Here is a 25969-nt window from a genome sequence, read left to right on the forward strand (position 1 = left end):
ATGGCTCTTTCCTCTGTCTCAAAACTGGGTGGGGAATTACCCTGATTCTCTCCCATGAAACAAAGTGTGTTTAAATTAAAAAAAAAATAGTAAGAAATAAGGAACACCCCTTTGCAAATGGGAAGGCTCAGACACTGACTTACATTTTTAGATTAGGCTCCTGACAAATCTGAAAGATCTTGCGGATCTGCCAGCCCAGAACTTGTGTTGCCAGAAGGCAGCAGTCAAGCCAGCACACAAGGAAGGACCCTAAGGACAATGGCTGCAGCTACTGCTTGTGCCTATTCTGATACCCCAGAGATGTCTGGCACTATTCTTTATAGAAACAAAGACTACTCCTGTCCTAAGAAAACCTGTATTTTAATCATACCATAATATTTTTAGGAAAACATCAAAATCAGTTTCCCTTTTGTGTATGGAAAAACTTGCTTGACAAACACAGGAGCACCACCACTGAATGTTCAAAAAAACCCTCATGGGAATCAGAGCACGAAGTGTTATAGACCTTATCTTGATCTTGATTTGGGATTGTCAGAGGCCAAATATATTTTTTTCCTTTCAATACATAAAGAACAATAAATATCCCTAATCTATGCATCCAATATATCAGGTAAATCTAAAACTACACAAGCAAGAGTTGAAAAAACCTAGCAGAAAAATTATGTGGCAGCACAGAGCCTCCAAAACTACTCATGGGCAAGTGAGACTCTTCAGACTCAAGCATTATTTAAAGATTACACCTCTAACAACACATTCTCAAATGGCTGCAGATCAAGAAATGAAAAGGTCTGAGCTAAAACAGACTGATTTTACAGCCATTAAGGCTGGAAAAAAGACTCCCATTAGCTTTAGCCAGCAATGGTCATACCCTGGTCACAGCACATGCAACTTCCCTGTGCCTTTCAGCTTATTTGTGTGACAGCTCCCAAAATAGCAAGGGACGACCTTTCGTCTGCCTGGGTATTCTGCACAGACAACAGCATGACACTCCTAAATCAAGTCAAAATACTGCAGAATACTTTAGCCACAAACTGTAGCTACCATCAAACAGGACACAGTTGAGATAAAAAGCTCTAATATTCTATGGGGTTTATCCTGCCAGCAATAACTAATAGTTCTGCTTATGAGAGACATTGGCCAAACAGAGCAACAATAAAGACAAAACGTACCCAAGATCCTTTATTAAGTAGGTAATTTTAATGAATGCTTCATTCTATTGCTTTTAACTATGGCATGATACTAACCTGTTTAGATTCCCATCCCTTTCACTCTGCTTGCATGTGCAGTGTTGATTCCACAAAGATCCCACAAGGCCATTTACACCAAAGAGTATGTTGGCTGTACTGATTACATACCTCAAATGCCTCCATGTCTGTCTTTCAGAAAGTCTGCAGCATCTTGTTTGGAAGTCAAGCTTTTTAAGAGCTACAAACTGGCAAACTCAAAAATCAGCATCCAAAACTGAAGGTTCCTATTTTTCTATATGTTCAATAGAAAACTTTAATTTTATTGTTTTCTCTTGCTCTGTTAATTGCAATCTGAAATATTAGTCCTTTACTTGCATCATAGTTTCTTGTTAATGCATCAAAGTGAAAACCAAATGCAGCTGTTCGACATGGATTAAAACTATTTGGCATCCAGTTCGAATAAGTGAATGTTCCACACCTAAATGCATTGCATCACACCTCCTATTTTTTTGTTTCAGTCACTTTAATTTTCCCTTAGGCAAGACACTAGAATAATCACTTAATTGTTACAATTACTGACAATGACCCTCAGAAGGTGACAGCATTTTGATCCCATTTGATTAAATTAGTCTTAATAGATCCTAATGAAAATACAAGTAAATCCTTTTTCTTATCACTCATTCTCATTACTTTCAGCAGCTACTATAACTTAACTGCTCAAAGGGCTTTAAAGCACACACAGAGCACAAATGAAAGAACTTGCCTTTCAGATACACCTGTTACTTAATTCACTAAAGAGTTTAGGGAAACTCTAAAAACAAATTCTCAAGTGTCCCAAGAATCAGCTGTCACAGTGCCAGTTGGGATTAACCCTGTGCAACACTGACAACACAGCAGCAACCCACAGGAGAAAAGACCCAGGAACTTGTACACCCAAGAGCTCACATTCTAAGCAAAATCAAATAAACAGGGTGTGCCTGGAAGGGCATAAACAAAAATAAATATGACTATTATTACTGACTGACTTCTTGCTGACACTGCAGAAGTATTGAGTTGTTAGGTGGAATTTGAGCTGAGCAAGCAGGGAAAGGAAAATTCTATAAAGGAGCATGTCCCATGTGCAGAAGGTGATGGCAGCAAAGGAGTGACGACTGTCATGGGAGAAGCAGGTGGCCCGAGCATCAAGGCACCCTACTGAAAGAACAGCCTTCTGACAAAGATGGTCACCTACAGATGCTCACATCCACAGTGCCTGGAATTACTCTGGCAAGCCAAACACAAATGCACAGCTCCAGTGCGTAGCTGTCATCTGTATTTCCCTGTCTGATGGCACCTTTAGAAAACAGAGGTCCTGATGTGAGAAATCAGAGTAGCCCACAAATGAGCCAACTGTGCTAAAATCTGGTTTGACTGTGGAGGTCAGGACAGCTCATCAGCCAGCTGCTCTGCTATGTAAGTGTAACGAGACACTCGCAGCTTGCTGCCCCTCCAGTGTAATTGCACATCTTGTTCTTTGTAATCATCCTTACCACTCATACGCTGCTGTAGAGACAGAACTAATCCTCCCAGATCCCACTGAGAGGCAGGCAGAAAGTATCACCATCACCATTTTGCAAATGGAGAGAAATATATATTACCTACAGGAGTCAGTTAATGAGTGGAAAAACCTGATGCACTTCCACAGGCCTAGGAGGATTCAGCCTCATGGTTACCAGTGGCCAACTTGGCCAGCAGAGGTGAAATCATTTGTCAAAAGCCATAGGGTGTTATTGAGAGATACAGGATGAAAACTTACAGCGCTGAAGCATACTTGGTTCTCAGGCCAATGTAAAAACCACAGCCAGTAAACACCTTTAGCAGACTGATTTGGGATTTTTTCCTGGAGTTTGGGGGCCTAAAGTTTTTTTTGTCATCATTTTGGGATTTGTTTCTTTGTTATTAAGGCAATCCATAAGGTATTCTAATTAAAAATAAACTACAAGTTTTTCTTCAATTTCTCAAGTAGAAGACAAACTATGCACAGTTTTATCAATACCGAAAATAAGTATTTTTGGTTGTTGGTTTCTGCAACATCCAGAAAATAAAATGGTAGCTACTTCAAGAAGAGAGGAAGTAACTTATATGTGAAATGTGTGAAAAAAAGATATACAGCAATATACAAGTGATGTGATGTATATACAGGAAATAATAAAATGAGAAAGTAGCATGACACCTTTTTTGTTGTTATGAGGCCACAAATGCCCTGGTAGATAGAGAAAGTTACAATATCCATTTTTATTATTTTCAAGGTCTCAAAATTAAAATTGGATAAATGTATATAGCTATTTCTGTGTTTAAAGCCAAACGTGATCAATAATAACCAATCAACCAGCCAAACTTCCATAACCATCATGAAATAACATTAGTTCTTCCTTAAACTCTTCTGCAACACTTGATTTACATTTTCCATCTCTTATAGATTTAGCATAATTAGGAATTTCGGTAATGGAAAATGATCCTATCAGCTTGGTTTAAACACTCATCTAATTCCAAAAAGCAAGGTTTTAAATACAATTATCAACACAAGGCCAAGAGTGAGGTTGGGGAATTGATGCTGCATTTTCGCATTTTTTTCAGATCCACTGCTATTACTCTGTCCCTTTTCAATGTACATTGCCCATCAAAGTAGGAGTTAAACAACACCTGCACTGAAGTTGCTTCTCATTAGCAGGAAACATTCACAAAGCCGTTTTAAGACAGATTGATAGTTTTAGCCAGGTCCACAGACAGAAACATCAACATAGTGGCTAACTAGATAAACGTTCCCCCCACACTGTCTTTATGCTGTTGAGAACTTTTCCATCCTTTGATAACATTCTTTTTTTTTTTTTTTAATTCTCTGCTTGAACAAAAAACAAAAAGGTTATTTTTCATCAGCCTTAAAGGAACCCTCCCCAAACATCTTAGACTTTGGTGGGAGGTGAAAGGAGAGTATTTACCTCAAGAACTAAGCTGAGCAGCCAGCTGTTCCAACCAGGCTTTCCTCTGGTGAGGCACAAGCTAAAACAGCACATTTCCCTTTTTCAGCAATGAATAAACAGTTCAATACCTGCTCATCTCATGCATCTGTACCAAAAAGAAAAACATGATTCTTGCTTGTTGGTTGTTTATTTTCAGGACATCTGCTGAAGGAAACTTAGGTGTCATGGAAGGCCCTGAGGCTTATTTTCTGTTTGTGGATGCCAACAGGATTCATTACTGTAACATAAGATTTCTCTGCTTATATTTAAAAAAACAAATCATTTGGCTTTGGAAGTAGATACAGGATTGAATATACCTTACACATCTGACCTCAGAAGACATGAAGGTGAATTACATAACACTATGTATCTGAAATCCAACATTAACATAAAAAATAGCTTTCAGATAATCAATCCAGCATGTTTACTGAACTGCCTGGCTAACTGCCAAAAGACAGTGATTTCAAGGGGTTTTTTATAGATTCACTCAGAAAATCAAAAATCCATTTCCTAGAATAGGACTCACAATTCACCAACTCCTAAAGACAAAAGAAATGGATTAGAATTGAACCTTTTTCATTCTTTGGTTACACAGCTTCACAGCTGAAACACACACCTCAGGATAAAGCAACTCGCCTGTTTACATTACCTTTCATGTTTCCACATGCACAATTTGCCTACAAGTTTTTAGGGATTATGTAAATAGTTATTAACGTCATGTGGTTTTAACTACTAGGAGAAAATCCCAGATAAAATTGCTCACTAAATGACCTTTATGGCTTTCCTTTAGCACGCAAAATTAAGCAAGAAGGTCATGTAATAATCATATGTGCTTTAAGTAACATTATTTCAGAAGGAATGTCTTATTTTTAAAGAAATAAAGGTAAGTTTGCACAAATCACTAGGGTTTGCACAAATCACTAAGACACTCAGATGAGAACACACTCCAAAAAAATTTAGTATTAAAGTACATAAACATAAAACATTTCCACACATTTTAGGGCCCCCAGAAATTACAACAGCAATCTCCTAAACTGATCTCTCCACTCCCACTAATAACCATTCAATACTGCAGTGATCTCTGAGCCACAGTGCACTTGGATCATTCCCAGATTATATAGCACATAAACACATCTTAAAAGCTTGTTACAGATACAAATTAATGTATACTACAGGTAGTTAGAAGTCTACTAAGACAAAGTCAGAAAATAGAGTATTTTTCTTCTTTATAACAACATGCAAGTTTTTGATTTTTCTACCAAAATTAATTCTGACTTCTCATTGTAGGACTGTAAATTAAATTCATCAACTGTTTGCTTGGTTTTGTTTTGTTTGCTTGTTTTCCAGCAAGTGGAACTATTTTGGGCCAAAAACTGAGGAGGGAAAGGGGGAAAAGGAAGAACAGCAAAAAACCCAAAGCAATCACCCCAGGGTGCCTTGAGACAGCAGATAAACATTTTCCAGCTCCTGTTACCTTGTAACAACACTGGAAGTCTCATTCTATTAGGATGTCAGACCTGGCAGCATGGCAGAAAAGGGCCAAACGTGTATCTCATCAGGTAAGGGCGTGGCTATGGTGTGATCCCAAGCACAGCCTGCCACTCAACCCCAGCTATTCAGGAGAATGGCACACACAAGCCTCCTGCCTCAGTTTCTCCACCTGAAGCAACATTTACCACCTCACACCAGAGCCCTGAAAAGGTTGAATTATGTGTGCAAAGTGCTTTTAGAATGAAAGCACACTTTAGTTCTCTCCTTTCAGCAGCGGCAGTCCTCCTCGCAGAAATCTGAGTAGCCGGGAGCTTCCTATTCAGGCAGTTATAAAAGTCACGGCTCTCCTGATAGCTCTGCGTGACCCACTTCTGCACCTCCAGCCTGCCGCAGCACTATTGAAATGTCGAGGAGTTTATCAGTATAAAACTGAAATGTTAAGGGGGGAAACGTATTAGTGGGGACAGGAAAAGGCAAAATTTATGACACATAAAAGGCACTGCTTATTCAGATGAAATTTATTATATCCCATTTGAGTTAAAATATCACATATGTATGAGACCTTAATGAAACCATAATCCAGACGGGAGTGGGGAGAGGGCTGAGTGAGCTGCGCGCTTGTGCAGAAGGAATTTGCTCCTGAGGCCTGGCAGGCAGAGGCGTAACCAGCTGCCTGTCTGCCTGCGTGATCATGGCCAGCATCAGCAACTCAAAACCAAAGATCCCTAAGGCCCTGGAAATTAATGGAAGTGAATTGTGGAAACAAACCAACAAAGAAAGATGTATCAAAGGTTTCAAATCTATTCAGTATTAGATGTTGCGGGGTAAAGGCACAATGAATCACAGCTGATTAGCGCTAAGCCTGGCTCTTACTGCCTGCGTGCACAGCACGTACCAAGACAGAAACCCAAACCCTGTGGGATGCTTCAGCAGTTTCCAAGACAAAAATGTGAAAACAACCATTCCCAAAGAAAGGGCTTTTCCACAGATTATTTAAACCAAGTGGGTTTAGTTTATCCCATCCCTCACACAGGAGGTTTGGAGGAGACTTTCCCTTACCCCCGTCCCTGTGGATGAGGCATGGATACTGTGGCTGGGTATTTGCAGATGAAGGGGTAGGAGGACAGCAACTGGATTCCTGTTTAGTCCTATTAAACATGTAGTGCCATAAGCAGAGCACAAGCAGTCTGGCCACTGCCCTTTCTGCTGGAGCTGCCAGTGACTCACTAGCCAGGACACATGTACACTTACACAACCCTGTGTAAGATGCACTACAACTGAAATTCTGTGCCTCCTTTCAGAGGCTTCTTCCCACACTGCTGCTCCACCCCCTCTCATCCACCCCTGATCAGTACAGGACTGTACAAGGGAAGTTTGCATTTATAGCTGGCTGCTGGCATCACTGTTAAGGAACAAAATTTTGAATTTCTTGAATATCATCTTTCCCCTGTAGTTTCCTTTGCAAATAAAATACATGCTGTACACAGCTTTGGTTCAGTTCATACTGCTACTGCAAAGAAAAATTTCAAATACCAAATTAAGAAAGTCATGGTTCAAGGTGCCTGTTATCAACTGACTGTCATCAAGAAATACTTTTTTTTTTAAATTACTGAATACTTATTTTCTAGATTAAATCATTACTATTTCTAGAAAGCAAGATAGCTGTCTTCAGCACCAGTTCACTAGGAAGCCTGAAAGCATGGCAGCACTTAAGGAGACACTCATGTCAGCTGCTCACACACAGTGTTACAGACTACTAAAGCTCAGAGACCTGCAACAGCACATCAACTGCTGTCCTGGGAAGGCTTCTCCTGGCACTCACTGGCATGCTCTTTCACCCAAAAATTAAAAATCCTTACTCTGTTTCTCATCCTTATTGCTAACACAATTAAACCACAAAAAGCCAGGACATATGTCCCTGCAGAAGACAAGACAGACAATTAAGGACAGAAACTTAACTCTAATTTCCCTCATTTTGAACTTGGTGAAAGATTTTGAGAAAATCCATATGAGGAGAAATATTAAATCAATATACCATGTTTGGTTTATGCCTGTTAATGAGCCTCCTACTTTGTTAAACTTGAAATTTTATATTAAATGCTACTATTGAAGCAAGTAAATATGGGCATTATTCTTCAAACAGTAAACATGTAGCAAACCCATAAACTGAGAAATACACTGCATTTGTAAATAGCATAAAAAATCCTTTGGAGATATTTCTGAGTATCTATCATGAATTTTCACTTCAAAAAGACTAATTTCTTCATATGGACACTCATACATGACTGCAGGTGTAGTCAGAGCTCTGTCTAACACACAGGATGACCTTAGCAACAATGGTCACAATTTAGGAATTCTTGAAATTAATGTGTCATACAAAGAATGGAACATTGACAGCTAAGCAGATTATAAGCCTTAAAACGCAAGTTAGCAACAGCTGAATTGTTTTAATGCTTTTACATCATTATTTTCTGAAATACAACACACACCTACTGCACTGAAAGCAGGAAAATCTTCAGAAAACAATGAGAAATCTGGTCCAAGTCAGTGAGAATAAAACAAGTACAGGAAACAAGATGTCTTAGCATGGGCAAACATTTAAAAAAACACCACCAAAATGTAACAAACGAAAAAAAAAAAAACCCACCATATCAACCAGCAGCAGTCTGTTTTTCCTCTTTTTTAAAATACCTTAATTCATTATACTGGTTTACAGTTGCTTTGAGTTAGCACACCAAATGTATGACTTCACCATAAGCTTCATGGTAAGCAATGCTTCCATCTCCTGGAGTTTGGTGGTTATCTGAGAAGACAATATCTAGAATATGTGGCCATTGAAGCAGTAACAAGTAGTAGACAGAGGATTTTCCTCTAGATACTTTCCTTGAATTAGTTTGACCTGCTCTGTACAAACATCTTATGTGGTAGAAAATGCCACCTCAGTCTAGATGAGCACTCAGGGCCATTCCCAAATGCCTCCAGAGGGGCCAGGTGCCCAGTTCCTGGCCAGCACGGGCTTGGTGGCACTGCCTCGGGCTCTGCAGTGAAGTTACCAGCTTCTTACCAGACTGTGAATTTTTACCATCCCTTTTAAACTCACTCAAATGAAGAAGTGCCCCTAGATAAGCCAAGGTGCAACAGGGACTTGCAAAAGTAGATGCTGTGATTTGTGCTAACGAGACAGAAATAGCAGCATGACTGGGACCCGAGTAGATGATATGATACGTGCAGCTGTCTAAAGAGCTCTGCTGCCACTGTCACTGCGTGCTAATGGCATTCCCTTCTGCTTGGCCTCCTCTCTCCACTTTACACAAGAGCTTAAAAATTCAGGCCCTTCCAGCTCCACCTAGACTGAGCTACTTATTTCAGAAAATACAACAAATAGCCACACAACTGGTTAAAATATCACTCCTTTGGAAAGAGGTGGGGAAAAAAGCTTGGATCACATGGCAAAAACTTAAGTATCTCTTATTTCAGGTGTATTAAAGAAATTGTGGCAAATTTTTGGTTTTTATTCATATTTATGGAGGTTCTTTTAAAAGGAAAAGTAATAGGAAATAGAAGCATTTACATTTTCTATACCGTAGCAATCAATGAAATATTGTGAAAATATCAAAAAAGGAATTCTTCTTAACCTGTCATCTCCCTAGGAACATATTTTATTGGATAAACTACTTTGTGGTGACATAGTGTGTGTATTTTGTATGTTTTTACATCTGAAATGTCTTAGAACAATTTCAAGTACAAGAACATGAGTTAGAAATATCCTAGTAAATGACCAGTCCAGCAGATGTATGCCCATGGTGCTGTCATGTCTCTTAATTTTAAAACCTTATGTTAATTTCAAGGGAAAAACCCCAGTTTTTTATTTTCAGATTTATACTCAAATTGCACTGTAATCCCAGCATTATGTTGGATGTAGCACTCCTAGAACTTCAGTTTCTTCTTCATAGTACCTATGGAACATAAAAGATGTCTAGAAATAAAAATGTCAGCCAAAAGACTTTTCTTCTCTAAGTGATTATGTGTCCCTATAAAAGTGATTATGTGTCCCTATAAAAGGCATTATTCAATGCCAGAAAAATCCAGGTCAAATCATTTTAGGAAGTTTTGTGAGCATACATGTTTGGCATGCTTGGTAAATTCTAGATGCCATTGCAGGAACTTGGACCTAGATTTCTATTTCAGACTCTAAACTGAAGAGAAATTTTACATAGACCAAGACAAAAAATAGACGCTTATTTGTGATTGGATTGTGGCACCAGAGTATTAGAAACCAGCTAAATACAGTAAAATACACACCGCTTTTTTAGTAGCCAACAAGAAGTATGCTCAACCAGAAATTAATCTACCTTGCTAGCATAAAACATTTCTAGTGGAATACAGGGCTTTTCTGGGCCTGTCACCTGCCAGATGGACTCTGCTGGGTACAATAAACAGAAGAGCTCCCACCACAGACATCAGTGATCAGACACTTGAGGCCATCAGTCACCAAAGAGCAAACTAGGCAATGCTGTGCCTTCTCTTAAAACTTCTACAGGGCCAACAGAAAGCATCTGCCCCCATCCAGTATCATTTTGGGTGTAGGGAGCAAAGACTCCAATCAGTTTTTGTAGACATGAAAGAAAATAGAGATGGTCAGCCCTTGTATATGAGGGCTTTTATCAGCTCACAATTCTCTTAAAAAATACCTTTTCAAAGGAAATTAAACCTAGATGTCAAAAGCAATGCAGAAAACCACTTCCCAAAAGCAAGCATTTCTTTGCCAGCATACTAACAAAGCACCAAATGCATTCAGAGCCCAGAGAGAAATGTAGCAGGCTGAGGATTTACAGATTCTTGTTAAAAATACAAAAAAAAAAAAACCACCAAAAAAAACTACCTTGTATGTGGCTTAAAAGGGAACTGCATATATAGATATGCCATTAAAGATTGAGCCATTCTATCTCAGGCAGTTACAGAAAAAAGAAAAGCAATCTTTATGCCTGCCAGCCTAATACAAAAGTCAGATTCTAAGATCCCCACTTGGCCTCAGCTGCAGGACAAGTTTATATCCCATGCCAGGAGACCTCAGTTACCTGTGCCTTGTCCCATTCGGTGCCATGGAACCCTGCCCACTGCTGGCAGTGCCGTGCACCTGGGCAGAAAGGACAGGCAAGAGTGGAGAAAGCCAAGTTTGATGGAAACATTCAACATCTGTGCAAATTAATGAGTTCAACTTAATTATCTCCCAACAGAAAAATTAAATAGGGTGCAACTGGTGATATAAAATCATCCTAATGGGTTCCACTGCTTGAATCCACCACTCATCAAGCTGAATTGATTTTTAAACAGTGGAAATTCAAACAACTCCCATGAGAAAGTAACACAATTCCCATCTCAATCAAATATATTGTAATAGTTACATATGAAATGTGATTTTTCAAGAGGGAGAGTAGATTATTTCTCCATCTTCCATTTCTGCAGGAGACCTGCGAATTGATGGTATTATCCGTCAACGCTGGAATACCAGCACACACTGAGGATGTAAAGTGTACAAGCACACTATGAAGAGTATTCTGCAAATAACCCAAAAGTGCACTTTTAAATAAAGGCTCTGGCTAGGTATGACGAGCACTCATTTTTCAAGCAGGACAGTTCACATATTGTTAAGGTCTTTATAATCTAAATTTTCTAGAAATAAACTTGCAAGTATGCAGATGTCCTTAAAGTAATTTAAGATAGCAATTAATTTATATTTAATAGTATGTTCCCAGAGCAAATATTTCACATTCTGCTGCTAATTTTGAGTATCCAACTGAGCTACTTCAAGTATACCAGAATTCAGAATGTATCATAAATCCTTTACACAGTTTTTATTTCAGCATGAACAATTTTTGAACAAAAATCACTACTGGGTTCAAGGAAGCCCTGATTTCAGAAAAAAAAGCTGCATATTTTAATTAAAAGATCCCCCACTGTTGTACAAAACTAATGCCCATATTTTCACATGTATATAAGAAAATTTCTACATAAATACATAAAATATCATACATCTTGGAATTTTTCTGCCGTGACCTCTGAAGACAGACAACTTTAACTACTTCCACTTAATTTCATCAGGAAAAGATATAAAAAAATACGTATCTACAACTGAAAGTAACTATCTAGACCTGAGATGCTGCCTGACAAGTCCTATCTCAGATGTGATTAATGTGCTGACAATTTGCCAAAAGAGGGTTCATTTATCTACTCAGTGGGCAAGCAAACATTTGTGAGAACAATTGGTATCTATGCAAGGCAGCCACAGACTGAGTGGTCATCAGGTGTTAAGTAGCAACTGACATTTTAAATGGAATCCAAGGGCTGTCAGCATCAAAGGTTCACTGAACTGAAGCAACTGGAAGAAAGGTAAAGGAAAGGGAGCAAATGAAACAGCTGGATGTCTTCTCAGTAGTAGTTCTGTCTAATCTTATTTTTGCTAATCAATACCAAAACAAAGTATTTCCAATATTGGTTTTCTGTAGTAATTCTTCATTAAATCATACTTGCATGAAAGGAAATCAAACTTACACAGCTTTAGAGTGAGACTCTATTCCAGGTGACATCAAAGACTATAACAGGAGGGGAAAATAATAAGGAAAATAAGAAAAAAACACCCTGCACAATGTTAAACACATAACAGGAGATGACAAATCAAATGGGAATTACTGTGGTAAAAACATAATTAAAAACTTGATTGAAGTTAAACAGAATTTACATAACACTACAAATTAACTTTATGCTGAAAGTATTCACTGGGAAAGCAATAAGGCATTTCATTAGTAATCTATATTTAAAACAATATGTACAATAGAGTTGTTCTAATGAGAAATGTAGGGTTTTTAATAACAGCAGTTTCCAATAGCTGCCAAGAGACATTGCTATCATGGAGATCTCTGAACATAAACAATCTTGGCAACACCATGTGTGGATTGTAGCCCTGAGACCCAGCACAGGTTGGTGCTTTACAGCTTCTTGTTATAAATTAACTGCTTTAAAAGCACTGGTACAAAGCCCTGGGCTACCCATTCATACCGGGCCTCCTGACTCTGTGTGATGGCACAGCCCAATTTTAGCAGGACCGGGATCTCTGCTTTTCTTTAAGTTTTCCTTCTTAAAAGGAACTACACATCTGTTGCTATGACATTTCATTCCCATTCCTTTAGAGACACAAACAATTTGTGATAGTGATGAAGAATCACATTGCAATCATTGACTAAGTCACCTAACACTAAATTACTGGTAAAATAGTAATAATGAAAATAGTACTAAAAGCACATTAAGTAGCTTATGCAGAGGTGTAGCATTCACAAATGCTAATGACAAAACACAGACAGAAGAAATGAACTACTAAAATCCCAAGGTGGAAACTTCTTATAACCTGTGATGGAAAACAGACATACAGTTCACCCCAGACTTCAGAGGGAATCCAGAAAGATGCCATTCCCTTAACGATTTCTCACTTCATCCTTGTATCAGTCAAACATGTTTTGGTCTTTTTCAAGCCACAGATTCCTCACAAATTCTGTTGAAAGTTTAACAGGCTTCTGGCAACAACCATACTTGGTCACCTTTTATAAATAATCCAGTTGTCTCCTCAGGTCACACAACCACAATCTTAGACCCATGTCATAAAACCAGTGGGGTAGTTCACATCAATACTGTTTCCACATTTTTACTTTTTAAATCTAGAAGCAAAGTCTACAATTTCAAAAAAGGATTTAGCTGCCTTCAGGTACAAGTAGATACTCCTGACAGCTTCTGACTAGAATTGGGGTTCTGACACTTAAGAGGCAGCTTGCTGCCTTTCTCTACTGAAAACACTTCAGGGAAGCCCAGGCAAGAGTAACTCTGAAAGAAAAATAATCAACCAAGAGAAGACTTTAGTAAAATAAAGTAAAACCTACAAAAGCAAGATTTGTACTGTGGCATGACAAACTTCACTGATCTGCAAGTGAAAAGGGGCAGTGGATACTATGAAACTATAATGTTGAAATGGATGCTACCTCAAATGCACTCCAGAATACTCAGAATAAACTCGATTCCTTTGTTTGACATGTTACCCATGGAAGGACTTAAGTGAAATGGCTATAAGCCATGTTTTATTTCCCAAAGTGCCCCAAACGCAAGCCCTAAGAGCCGGAACCAAGGGAGAGGCTCTGGAGCCTGTAGAATAAGGAACTCTTCTGAGACATGGAAATGGATTACAGATTTTCTGATTTCTGCTGGACTACTGTGCTCACTGAGAAAGTGTCTACACTCACACTCCCAGGTTTGTTTTAGGAATCAATATTTTTTATAGCATTAAACAGACAAATCATAAACAATATAAGTGTCTGAGACATGTTTTCTTACCAAATTGAGTTTGTTTTGGGATTTTTGTCAGTAAGAAATAAAACAAGCAAATGGTGCTTCATCCTGTTTTGGCTGCTGAACTGCCTTAAAAATATATATACATAGAGATTAATTTTCTCACATTTGTTGAAAGTTTCATTGATAACATTTGTTGAACACTTGTGCATCATGCCAGCTTCACTTTTCCTGTCCAACTCCCCTCCCCCAAAGTTTTAGAATTATTTCTTTCTCTAAAACATGCATTAAAAAAAAAAGAACAAAAAGCAAAATAAACTTGACGACTCTATCTTGCCTAAGCATATGAATACCAATGTCATCTTTACAAATGGGTTTTCTTGGGAGTAGAAAGGAGACAGTCAGCTTACAAATCTCTCTAAGTAAATGGCAAGTCAGGAAAGATGCACAGTGAGTAACATGACAAACCTCACCAGAATCTCTTTCCTGGCGGAGCAGACCCTCCCCAACTTGTGCCAAGGCTGGATTTCTCCAACTGGCAGAGAAGGGCAGGAGGAGGCACGTTGTCCCCGGGCTCACCCTGGAGCAGTGAGCTCAGGAGAAAGGAATTGCCCCATCAGTTCCGAGAAGAGCACAGACACACTAGAAAGCAGGCTGCTCTCAGTGCTTTTCCTTTTTTAACACAGTGTATTTATACACAAGAGAATGCAGCTCACATGTAGTATCGACCCAGGTTGGAGAGACTGCACTTCACCACAGAGGACATAGAGAGAAGGCACATGCTTCTAAAAGCTTTTTCTATGCTAGCCTTATTCTGTACCCTGAGGACAATATGAAGTCTAAAGGGGATGCTGGATTTCGGGGCAGAATGACTTAACTAAAGCTTGCAGTGGGAATGAAAAATATTAAAAATGTTACAGTAAAAACCACAGGTCCAGCCAAGACTGAAAGTCCATTGTGTTATGCACTGTGCAAACCCATGAACATGAAAAGGTATTTCAAAAGGCTTGCAATTCAATGAGTAAAGAGAGATGATCCATAGTATTTTTAAGGCCACATATAAAAAAAATGCCCAGAAATATACCAAGAAATGGGTTTTTGTATTGTTGTTGCAAGCTTTATGTTTTCTTTAGATGGAAACTATCAAATTAATTATTCTTATCTGCTTTTTGAAACTGAAAAAACTGTGACTTTATGTACATATGTTGGGAAAAGGGATATTGGGAAAAACAGAGGCAATGATGAGCAGGAAACAGGATATTCCAATATGCTCTTAGGATTACTGATTATAAGTAACTGACAAGACAGGCAAACTTTCCACAGCCTCAAACAGCTGTACCACTGCCCCGTCCACAAGGAAATTCCACTCTCTGCTTCCTCTTCCAAGGGTATGCTGTGCTGGCCAGCAGGTAACTGCAGTAAAGGCATTGCTCAGGTCTGAGAACAGGATACTGTGGTGTACAGCAGCACTGCCCGCTGGCTCAAGCTTGGAGAGCACCAAGACAGCTGTCTGTATCATGGTACATTTTATTTCTAAAGCTCAAAATGTTCACACCAAACCAGCTCAGCTGTATCTGTAAAGACATCATAAAAATCAGAAGCACTATCTTCCCACACATCAAATGTTCAAGACAACCCTATAGTAAAATCTTTGTTTCCAGATTTGAGCAACCAAGACTAAGCACTTGGTACCAAGTGGAATTGATTAAGAAGTGGTAATAATTATAAAAATGCTTGCTGAAGTAAATGAACAAAAGGACAAGATGGGCTAGGTCCTACAGTTGTCACCTCCTTTCTGCCATTAACATCTCCTTATACATTTGATAACCTGGAACTATCTGCAACCCACATTATACATGAGGAGGCCATGTGGCAGGAGAGACCTGGGAACACTGGAAAATCTATTACTTCTCAGAAGACTCTTAGCATATGCATTTTTTTAACTCTGTCCTGTCTGAAATGGGGACAGGGATAGCAGCATAACTTCTGTACAAGGCCCCAGTGTAGCTCAACCCACTTCATACAGCAATAGCCACTACAGCAAACCCCTAGAGAAAACAGCAGAATAGAGAGGAAGCAATAGGAACAAACAGCTCATCCAGTGAATTGGGAAGAACTCAGAACCCAAGTCATCTGCTCCTCCTGAGTCTGAACACTGCTGCTGTTCTCTCATTCAGTTCAGCTCAAAAGAGCGAGCATCTCCAGCCACATGCAAAGTCCCCTCAGCACCGATTTCCAAAGGAACTCAGAAGAACTGCTCAGGCCTTTGCAGAGCCCAGCCTGAGCAGGGTCAGTGCCCATCTGCTCCTGCTTTTACCTTGCCCATGACTCACACAACACTTCTCATCCCTGCAGGCAGCTCTTTATGCAGTCCATGTTCTCTGCAGACAGTTACTTGCGACTAAGTCTACGCATGCAAGGTGGCAAGGCAAAGGTTGGCTTTCCAAAAGTGTCGAATGTCTAGACTAAAGGAGCTCCTGAACTACACTCTGAAACACAGGGACTGCCCTGAAACATGGTGCAGCTCAGCATGGCATCCTGGAATGGAGCAAATCCTTCCTTCTACCTTGTAATCCAAGAGCTCAGCACTGCTGCTTCAATGCAGCAGCCACAGAGACCATTTAGGTGAAAAACTAGAAAATACATGAAGTGCAAACCAAGGGATTTTGCAGTTTTTCCATAAGAGGAGAAAGAAGGCTTTAGCTTTCAGAGACACAGCATTTAGAAATACACTAGTTGCTGGTTTAGAGTCACTTGCTGGACACTGTTGGCAAAACAACCAAGCTGAGGGCAAATTGATCTAGTATAGCAAATCTGTATAAATTTTTTATTCAACAACCCTGAATTATGGGTTAGAAGAAATAAACAAAATCTAGAAACTGCTCCTACAGAAGACCCAATCTTTCAACAAAGACAATCTCTCTATCGTCATTTGATGTGTTGCACAGGTAAGAATTTTTTACAAACTGTGGCAAAACTCACTTGCTAGATCTTATACAAGAAACCAAAAAGTAACCTGCCATCTTTGAAGCTGCTAGATGTTGCAGGAAAGAGAAGCCAGTATTTTTAGCTGACTCTACACAATACTTTTGTTGTCTTGCACCACAGCCCAGCCTTGCAATCATCTCATGCCTATAGCCACCTCCAAAAGTACACTCTGACCTGCCATTGGGTTCTTTACTTAGCATGAATTAGCTCTGAATTTTTTTTAACCAATATTCTTTGTGCATCTATGCACATGAGTGCATACATATTGTGTGGATTTATTTTACACAACACTTCAAAATAAAATAAAAATATGTGCTAATGGCAAGTCAGAAACCTCTGGTAAATGCTCTCTTCCCACTTCCAGCAGCTTACTGGAAATAACATCAATTCAGCAGTCCATGGCAAGTGAAAGTATGAGTTAGTACATGTTAGCTAATTCAAAAAGCCTTCTACAAATCTAATAATTATACTTAATTTCATATACAAAGGTCAGCATTAAATTCTCTACAGTTTTGTATTTCAACAGATTAAAAGTTCAGCAATAATTTACTGAACATAAGAAATAATACCACAACATTAATTACCTGCAAACAGCAACACTCTACAGATTTTAGCAGGGTGTATTGGAAGCTATACAGTATTTTAGCTAGTGCACACACACTTCAGCCATTTTTAGACCATATCATTAAAAGAGAAAAAAAAAAAAAACACATTCTAAACCTAACAATTTCTTTCAGTACTCTAAGTCAAAATAAATGCAATTTAGTTGAAAAGCTAAATAATTTCCACTTGTGAGAGAAGAGGAAGTAATAACTGTAACTGAGGTTGAAAAGCAGTGAAGCAGCCAGCTTAGAGCAACACCACAATGGTTTGCACAAAAAACCAAGGCTGAGCCAAAGACTTCTTAAAAGGCATTACTAAACAATTGTATCTCAACAGTGCACTGCCATGATCCAGTAAGATGTCCTCAAATTTCAGTATGGGTGTGACAGAAGAAGGGGATATTTATCCCATAATGATCCTGGCTTCCCCACCTCTAATCTGCAGGCCAGGCTGACAAACCAAAAGTGACAGAAATGCCACACGAGATGAAGCAGATTGGGTGATTACTAAAGAATAGACCTAAAAAGGCTGGCTAGCCTATGAAAAGGGAAAGAATATGCTGGCATCATTGCTTACACTCTAAAAAAAAGCCTGTACTATTAAAATGTAGGGGAATACTGCGAGATGCAAGGATGTAAGATTACTTTAAAGCACAAATGGGAAAAACCTAATACTTCCAATGCTCGTGTGCAAGCATATCAGGATTTGACCCTCTGAGCTCATAATGTCACACCTAGATCTATTAATTTCGATGTTTATATTGACAGGCTGAAAACAACTCCATCACTTCCCTCCTACTGGGCCTAGCACTTAAATATTTAAAATACTTGAAAAATGCATCCAAAATCCACAAAATCAGGCAACATTGATCCTAACATTCTGGAAGTGGAAGAGAAAGTCTGGTACACAAAGAGCAACCTGAAACAGCATCCCACTGACACAATGCTGTCATACCTCTGCCTTACAAAACTATAATGGATTTTGAAAAAAAACATGATACACCAAACAACTGCTACCAATGGTTTAATTTTCATGCAGGACAGTAACAACTAAACCTAATAATCCTGATTTCATGTTTCTCAGGTGCACAACAGCTAGACAGAAGGAAGCACCAGCCCCAGCAGCAGATGCATTTGTGCAATGGAAGGCACAGAACATGTGCGTGGGGCTGGGGGCAAGCGGGTGTGGGAGGGTGGGACGGCAGGGGGCATTCGGGAATGGGAAGAACTTGGCTGTCCTCAGCCACGTGGGTTTACCACACTGAGCCACGTCTGGACAGTGCAGCTGTAATTTATAAAAGCTGAGGCAGGCCAAGGCGAGTGGCATCCCCTTCAGCTGCCAAATTCCAGGCAATTAGAGCCACTGGCAGCCTCGGCTCCCTGGTGGGTGCCCAGACAGAGGCACAGCAGCAGGGAAGAGCCTGTTACTGGGGTAGGGAGAGGAGGAGTGCTGCTTTATGGCAGCATGGTAAATCAATTGCATTTTTTTATTTCCACTGCTGAACATTATTATGCTCTCTGCATGGCTTTTATGAATGTTTGCCCTACCATAATCTATTTGCCAGAAATCAATAGTCTCTTATCCTTGCAAACTAGTAACCAGTGTCACCATCTTTCCAGCTTGCAGATCAACTAGCATTGTCCACTGCATCCAGAGCAGGAAACCTGGTTTCTTAATTGTCACATTTGATACAAATCTTCAGCTAGGAAAGCAGAGAAATACTTCTACTGCAAGGCAGCTGCCAACAGCTTTTAAATCAAAGCCTGTGTCTTAAAATACATTTTTCCATTGAGCAGGTACAGAGGTACCATTACAGGCCCTCATTAAAGGAACAGTTCCTACCAGGAATAGCAGCATTTTGAATTGCCACATCAGGATGCACTGGGGATGGTTTACTATCAAGAGAATTAGAAGGAAGAGAAAGATGCTCTTACATAATTCCTAGGACAGTAGCAAAAATTGCTATTCTAAATGTAAATAATATAGAAAGGACCAAATATGAAAGGTGTTAAACAGCTATCTAACAGTTTTAAATACAAACAAACTTTTAACTCTCATGAGAAAAAAGAAAAGCTGAAGAGATGTAATTAAATGTAGTACATGTAATTAAAACATTTAAAGATCCACAATACTCTACATATCTCATTGCTATCTCCACAAATTCCTGTCTTCCTCTATCAGCCCTCTGCTGAATAACCAGATTCCAGTCTCCAACCTTTGCTCCAAAGTTCAGGGCAAGCTCCCTAGAAATTCTTCTTCTGGATTGTTGTTTGCTTTTCCTTGTAATTCTTTCTTCTTTCCTACAGAACCTCCCAAAGCAGGAATAATGTTTTAAGGTAACATATATATATATATATATATATATGCCCCTAGCCTCCATATTCTTCCTAATTTGGCTTTTGCTTGGTTTTAAATTTTTCTCTACTGTAAAGGGGATAATAACTATCTTTTCACCTTCCCTTACTTATCTCCATTTACTGTTTATCCTCCTATTATGTATCTCCCAGCAGGCAGCATCTGTGAAACAGCACTTCTGACCCCCTCCTGACTTATGTGCAGCTGTGGGGGTTGTATGGAGGAGCTCCACTGGGGCTGGCTTTCAGAGCTTCAGACTGCTCCCTCTGACCCTTATTGAAATAAAAATGTATTGTCCAGGTGATGGTGCCTCAGGGTCTTCCAGAAAATCTTTAGGAAGAAGGGTTTGCTCATCACCCAGAATAGAGGGTATCTTCTTTGAAAAACAGCAGCCTTTACTGGGACACACACGACTGCAGGAGGTTCTCTGCTCTACGCGAGAAAGTAAATCCTTTTTTCGTCCCACTGACATGGACTATATTTTAGGAGAAGTTCCCATGACTGGGTGCTAAATAACCCTAAAACTTTAAATAGCCAAGAAATCCACAAGTAGTGCAGGTAAGAGCTTCTTTCCTGTCTACAGCCCTGAAGAAAGAAACCGAGAGTGGGTTTATATACAACTTCTGAACCTTTATCAGAAATGAGCTCCAGTTCCTGCACACACATGTGCCCTCGCTGCCTCGCTGAAAAGCATCTGCCACAAACCCAGCACAGAGGTGACTGCACCCACCAAGCACTGCCATGCTCACTGCCCAGCTTCCATCCCCTCCTGGGGCCATCACTGAGCCAGAGCAGAAAAGATCACCTCACGTTCCTGCCCAGCTCTGCAGCAGGTTAGAACTCCATCTATTTACAGGAATGCCTTTTCCTGTGACCATCTCTGAGCACAAAGTGCAAAATGCAACCTTGCTACTGCCCCAGGCAGTCACAGGAGAGGAAGCACCACTTGCTGCTCCTGTGAGCAGCCCCCATGCTTTGTCCTCAAGGGACTCTGTTGCTTTCTAATACCCTTCTGCAAACGGGCAAGTGCCAATTTCCACTCAGACCTAGTAAATTTTATGCTTGTAATTCCTGGTTGGTGAAAAGAAAATAACAGTCTTGTCTGTGAAAAGCTCAGGGTTGGTGGTACAAACAGAGAATTGGGAAGCTGCTTTGAGTAGCTCTGGATCCATCAGGCTGGGTTCAGATTATACCTCTGCAAAGCCATAAAACTGCTTCTGTGGGGGAGAGCCATCATTCAAACGACAGCCTGAGATAAACCACAATCTGATGGCTGTCACAGTCCCTTTGACACCAACACTTACCATCTCTTAGTGTTTACAGACTAATCAGTTTAGCCTTCCCAACTGGCTGCATACAAGGCAGCTGCTCATCATGACTTGCATTTTCTTAAAGCTTCACAGTGCAGACATCCAGGGCTCTGCCATTTCCTCCACTCCTCCGTCTCAGACTACCCAAAAGGATAAAGAAAAATACATCCATCTATACAATTTCTGTGTGGTGCTCATTTACAGGGAGTGCTTAGAATTTCACTAGCTATTGGTTTAAGAACAGCCTTTCATATAATCCCAAATGTTAACAGCAACTACAGTAACAATTAATTTAAAATAAATAATTACAGAAATAGTTTTTAAATACTTATATTACCAAATTTTAGAAAGGTTTTCTCAGACACTGAAGTTCATATACTTATAATATACACAGGCATCTTGCTTAATATCTAACTTTTTAAAATAAATAAATTATATAAATAGGCTTCTTTGATTGCTCAGAGCATCCATCATTAAGTACTGGGGCATAGCTTTAGGCATAATTGTACTACTGAATTCATCAGCTGCCTAATCATCATTCATTTTGCATCTATTTCTGCTAATTAAAAAAACTCCTAACAACTTTTACATAAATACTGTATTTGTTCTCCACAAAGACAGAAGCCTAATTTACCAGTGATTAACTGATTATCTAATTTGATAACTGTCACTCTGTAAAGACCAGCACCCAGAGCCACCAGGAAAGGCCAAGCAAAGTCTGTCAAATCTTACCTACTGTCCCTCACACTTGTCTGAGACGGGCAGCAAGGGTGGCAGCCCTGGCACAGGCTGTGCATACAGGCTCTGCTGATCCTGCTGGCTGTAAAGGACAGGTCCTCAGTGGAAAACCTCCCACAGCTTCTGGGAGTGCTCAGACAGGGACTAAATGACCCAGTTGGAGACCAGAAACCTGCTGGCCATTAAAAAATCTGTCAGGGACACTACACAGCACAAGAGTTCAGGGTGGTTATGCAGCCTTGCAAGACCCTCGGCAGCAAGTTGGAAATTAACTTCAGTGTGTTCCCTCTGCCCTCATCCTTCTGCCTGAAGCCCAATATAATGCAGACTGCAGCAGCATTCCCTCTGCTTAGACCCCTGCTAACACCAAAATCTTTCCGTTTCAAAGAACAGCTGTCAGCATTTAAAGATCTGCCTGGCCAGCACTTGGAAGCAGAGGAGGAACTGCCTCAGGTACCACCTGATCTCTCCAGGTGCACGTGCCCTGCTGAGAGCAGAACCCAACAAAACCGCATCCCATCCCCAGCAGCTCCCCAGGCCTCCAGGGTGAATTGCAGCACTCTGGAGGTGATGCAGAACAGCCCTACGAGGGGCAGCTTTTTGTTTTCCTCATAACGCCATTATGTTTAATTGGGAAATAAAATAACTTGAGAAATGTACCTATAGCCTGTACAATTTCCTGACTTTACACCAATTTCCATGCATAGCTGTTGCCAACATTGTCCTGGTTCCAGAGGTACATACAGTACAAGCAGCTGTTAAAGCAAGAATGAACAAGGGTAACAGCACCAACATTAATCTGGTAGGCAAGTGCTGTTCAGCTCTCCATAAATTGTCTATTAGAGTATTAATTAGAGACATTACCACTCCCAAACCCTCCACTCCCTGCAGGCGACAGCAGGATAGGCAAATTATTTCCACAGGCAGGGACAGGTATTTAAGATTATTACGGCACCTTGGATTTTTGTAGCTACGTATTTCAAAAGCAAAAGAGGAAAAACCAGCATAATCATATTCACTTTTGATAACAGGTGAGCAATGACTTTTAAAGATTCCTTTTTTGACCAACACCTCAAATAGGAGAGGAGGTAGGAAGGAGAATTTATGTCAGCTATGGAGCTACATGGTCATCTATCTGCTTTTTTCATAAACTGGACAAAAGAGAGAATTGGGTATTTCCTGAAGTGCTTTTCTTGCCATTACTGAATGCAATTCCCATCCCAGGGAAGGCATGTACAGCCTGTTCCCAGCAACTGACCAGGAGAGTACATAGGCACCATTCCCAAAGCATGGTTCTGTGGCTATCACCGTACACATTTACTGCATGATAGAGGACCAAACCAGACTAGGGTCAAACAGCAACCCTGCTGTTTTTCTTGACCAGTACTGACTCACAACATGCAATCCTATGATACTTTTGAAGGCATAATAGAGTTTGTCCCAATCAAAATTTTCATTATGAAGCAATAAATTACGTTCTTAGACATGTAACAGAGACAAAATAAATCCAGTGCATTTTTGAAACTCTAATCTAGGGACATAAAACAACAACTGACACATAACTTTATATGCTACAGCCGTGCACTGCATTTTAGAGGTACTGATGTATCTGATGAGTAAGATATATACATTTTTGCTCAAGTGGCTCATGCTGATTTGTGGATTGCAGAGCTGTGTAGAAGTGCTGGGCTGAAGCTGAGGAAGAACAGTTTTGATACGTGGATCAATGCAACTGAAATGTTCAGGGTTCAATGATGTTTTTCTAAATTTTACAGCTAAGTCAATGAACAGTCTGGATGCAGGAAATGGGGATGTCAGGCTCTAACTCTGCCATCTATTATTACACAAATTATAGTCCCCTTCGGCACCTGCAGCATTTATCCACAAAAAAAGGATATTCTTGGATATTCTTCCCAACTTATTTTGATAGTAAACACTCTAGGCAAAGGCAGCCTGTTCCTGAGCACAACTACAGCTCCTAAAATGACAAAGAAATCTTGAAGCTGCTGGGCTGTAAACCACAGTGGTAAACCTAGGGTAATTTACATAAAAAATGCCTGAGATACTGGCTAAAATGTGTACTTCCAACTAGAAGCAACTTGAAAAGGTATAAAGTAAATTAATTTAACTTAATGTAATATAGTTAATGTATAAATTAAACATAAATTCAGACCTGAATTTCAAATCACACTATTAAGCATGGTGCTAATGACCTGAACCAGAATAATACAAGTTTTAATACAAATTACTACATTTTTGTTGTTCCTCTTTAACACAAAAGTTGTATTACTGGCTACTTAAAAAAACCCAAATCTGTCAGTAAAAAGATACATGCTTAGTTATGATGTTGGAATTATATTTTAGAATTACATATAATATCTAAATATATACCCAGGTCATCAGAAGAAATCATAGTCATGAACATTTAATTATAATATTCCTCAATGGAAGCAATTTCTATTTAATACCATTGTACAATTACAAATTGTACAACAGTGTTGCCGGATATTATAACAGACTGAAAAGAACAATTTAAACTTCCAAGAATTTTTGCAACAGCATTTCATGACATAGCATATCTCTTAATATCCTCATTTTATTACCATTACAATATTAAAACTTGAGGGTTCCCCAAAAGGCATGTAAAATCTGAAAACAAAGAAATAAATCACAGACGGAATTTAGATAAAGTGTTCTTCTCTTTGCTATAGAAAAGTGAAATACATACACAACTGGAATATCTATTTCTTCTCATTTACTAAGCCATCTTCTGCACCTCTCCTGTCAACTCTTCAGAGGCACTGCCTGAATCTTCTTTTGGATGTTACATTTGCTAGTGAAATCACTGATGGACTGAAGCCAGTGGCAAAATTCCTACAGCAACTTAATGGGACCAGAAATTTGATTCTGAACATTCATAATCTCCTCTCTTAACTTTTCAAGTGGCAAAGTCATTCCCAAGTATGAATTTCTTTTCAGAAGTGGTTGACATCCTCCCACCCCAGCAGCAATAGAGCTTAACACATGCAATCACATATGGTGCTCAAACATCCCTGCCATCTGAAATCCAACAATTAATAGTTACCAAGGAACTGGAAGGGGTTTTGACAAGGCAATATTGCTGAAATGCATTATCGACTTAGATTTTTATAATCCTTTGAAATGCATGCCTGAATTGCAAAAGAGAGCCATCAGAAATCCATACATTTTTTAGGTCTCCAAAAGCTGTAACTCGTGAACTCATGGTATATTTCAAATCCTTTACACTTAGCAGGAGAAAGCAATCAAAGAGATGCAAGAATAATAAGGATTAACATGTTTGCTCTTTCTTTAAATGGACTGAGTCCCTGCAAGGGTTTTGTACAGCAATTAGCTCCAGCCTAAAAGAAGCTAAGACATCTATACCACATTTTCATATCCTCCTTGCCAAACCAGACACTGTATTCTGAGCTCTTCATTTCTAAATCAAGTTCACTTCTAAATATATCCCGTCACGCATGCACACAAAGGGCACACACCTGTAGTCTTCTACCACTGGCTAGCTCCACTCCTGTGCCAGAGGAAGGGAAAGGTAGCTGCTAGGACCTGGCTGCACAAAAGCTCTTCCAGTGATGGGGGCTCATTCCCAAATACAGCCAGTGAAGAGCACAGACTTGTAGCAGATGGACAGAAAAGGTCCCTGCATGGGGCAGCTTTTCACTCTGCCCGCTGGCCTCAGCATGCAGCCGCTCTGTGCTCCTTCCAAGCTGCTGACACAAAGCCACACCAGGCAGGAATACCAACCCCCCAGATCCCCACATCCATCTTTCGCTACAGACACCACCAGCACATTGCTGGGGAGCCCTGTGGCAGCTGTGAACAGGCAGGGAGGTTTCCTTCACAGGGTGAGGAAGTGTTACATCGGACTGCATGTGACTTGGCTTCAACCTTGAACTGTGCCAGGGGAAACTGAAAGAGCCTTCCAAAA

At 39.8% G+C, this 25969-nt stretch overlaps 1 protein-coding gene across 24 annotated transcripts in view; it reads right to left on the reverse strand.

Annotated features, from left to right (window-relative positions):
• The window catches only part of ZMIZ1 (zinc finger MIZ-type containing 1), a 335481-nt gene that overhangs the window by 234777 nt on the left and 74735 nt on the right, over positions 1–25969 (reverse strand). The window contains exon 2 of one of the 24 annotated variants that reach the window (XM_085583387.1): positions 10756–10814. The exons of the other annotated variants lie outside the window; for them this stretch is intronic. The gene's annotated coding sequence lies outside the window, so the exon portion shown is untranslated. The remainder of the gene's footprint in view (positions 1–10755; positions 10815–25969) is intronic. 24 annotated transcript variants of the gene reach the window in all.

Source organism: Lonchura striata, chromosome 6, assembly GCF_050655825.1.
Source record: "Lonchura striata isolate lonStrDom1 chromosome 6, ASM5065582v1, whole genome shotgun sequence".
In the NCBI taxonomy this organism is placed as follows: Eukaryota; Metazoa; Chordata; class Aves; order Passeriformes; family Estrildidae; genus Lonchura; species Lonchura striata.